The sequence below is a fragment of the Frankliniella occidentalis genome, unplaced genomic scaffold (assembly GCF_000697945.3).
Source record: "Frankliniella occidentalis isolate FOCC.00 unplaced genomic scaffold, Focc_3.1 Scaffold23, whole genome shotgun sequence".
Lineage (NCBI taxonomy): Eukaryota > Metazoa > Arthropoda > Insecta > Thysanoptera > Thripidae > Frankliniella > Frankliniella occidentalis.
The window spans coordinates 890,300-892,251 of record NW_026267153.1 but is presented as its reverse complement, the minus strand read 5'-3'; the positions used below and the strand labels follow the sequence as shown (position 1 = coordinate 892,251).

Here is a 1,952-nt window from a genome sequence, read left to right as displayed (position 1 = left end):
GGGTGTCAGCGCCGCAGGCCTAGCTATATGTGCGCCAGGCGCGTCGCAGCGTAACAGTGTTTCGTGAGATATCGCGAAGCCTGTTACGCGAGACGTGGTCTGGCGTACATATAGCTAGTAGATATGCGGAAGGGCAACGAAAACTGTCTGTTTAATTCAGGAAAAGCGAAGACAATCGAAAAAGTAAATGTTGACATAATAGTAGTGTAGAGTCAGATCGCGTGCATGCGTGCACCGCCGCCAACACCTGTTGGTAGTGTGTGTGTGGGGGGGGGGGGGGACACCTGCAGGTCCACACTCAGCCTCTCCGTTTCTTATCGAAAGGAATGAGGAGTTGGGGCATGCATAGATAAAGTAAAAAGGGGGAGATAGGAGGGTGGAGGAGGAGGAGGAAGGGGTCCAGCACGGACAAGACAGACAGTGAGGCGGTCGCATTGCTAGAGTAGAGCGACGACTAGAGGGACGAGGCGTCTACCTCTTCTTTACCAACCCTATCTCTCTCTGGCAGTCCCTCTCGCAGCTCTGGTGTACTATCTCTCTCATTCTCTCCCCCACCTTGCTCGCGGAGCTCTTCACTCCTCAACCGGCCTCGGCCCCCTCTCCTGCTGCTGCCGGGCCAACACCCTATCCCCTCCTCCTTCGTCCTCTTCCTCCTCCTCGCTCTCCACCCGCGAGCAGTTGGGGGCCCTTTGGCCCCCTCGAGTCGGCATGTTTTATTCAGTAGGCAGTCCGGCCGCCGCGCCCCGCCCCGCCCGACCACAGTCTCGATACTGACCCCGACACCCCTCCGCCAGCCCGCCTGGTTGCGCGTCGCCTCACCGCTGCCGAGATCTCTTCTCTTAAATCTACTTCGCATCCTTCGGCTGGATCCTGCCAAGCAAGCGCCACTCCCACGCCCCGCCACACGCCCGAAGCGAAGCAGAGAGAGAGAGAGAGAGAGCGAAGATGTAAGAACCGTGCAGGGGAGAAGAGAGCGATGAGAAGATAAAAAGTAGTAAAAAAAGGCGAAAAAAAACACAGGAAAACAAGTCGGTGTGGCGTAAACAGGGCGTGTAAAACGAGGAGCGGGGAGGAGCGTCAGGAATTCCCGCGGGGGAGATAACGTCAAATTGACTCGTGCATGATCACATTACGCGCGTCGAATAATTAAAGAGGGCACGCCGCCTACACCCACTTGCGTTTGTTTTTTCCTTCTCTCTCGTTTGGTCTGTCCCCTTCTACTCATTTCTTTAATACCGGTACATATCGATCGGAATACCGATTGTTATTATTCGCAACACTAACACTGCCGTGCTCTAAAATAGGCGCAGCAACTTGACGCGTCGGCGGAGCCAGCAGCACCGTGAAGGGAAAGGGGGAGGTGCGGTGCTCCCGCTGATAATGATACTACTTTGACAATTTGGCAAATGTCGATATCTCCCTCCCCCTCCCTCTGTCGTCCCCTCGCTTTCCGCCTCGCGCAACGGCGGCCCTTCTTGGCAGCCAGGCTCGCTGCGACTAGTCCCGCTTGTCCGCATCCCGCTCCGACCCACCCCGCCGGTCCCGCCGCAGGGACGGATGGTCGGGCGCATGGTGTAGAGCGGGCGGAAGCCCACATCAGTCCGGCTCTTTGCGTCTCTGTCTTCCCCCCTCTCTCTCTCTCTGTCACTACCTCCCCTCGCTCACTCTTTCTCCGATTTACTTTTGTCTTCTGACATTGCTGCTCCTCTGCTACCATTATATATGTATATTTTTGCTTGTGGGAATAAAGATAAGCGTTCCGTCGCCGTTGGCGGACTTTGGAAGGTTCGAGGGTTTGCCTTACCCGCCCCACTTTCCTTCGCATATATATACCATACCGCCCCCGGTGGCGAGCCGGGCTGCGCGCCGCACGCGGGCCTCGGAGTCGGTCAAAGGGAAGCACACAGAACGCAGTGCGTGGGTTGTGGAGCCCCACCCACTGACCCCCCCCC

The 1,952-nt window shown here is 57.1% G+C and overlaps 1 protein-coding gene across 3 annotated transcripts in view; it reads left to right on the top strand.

Annotated features, from left to right (window-relative positions):
• LOC113216127 (acid sphingomyelinase-like phosphodiesterase 3a) overlaps window positions 1-1,952 on the top strand; it is a 206,940-nt gene that overhangs the window by 194,613 nt on the left and 10,375 nt on the right. The window lies entirely within an intron of this gene.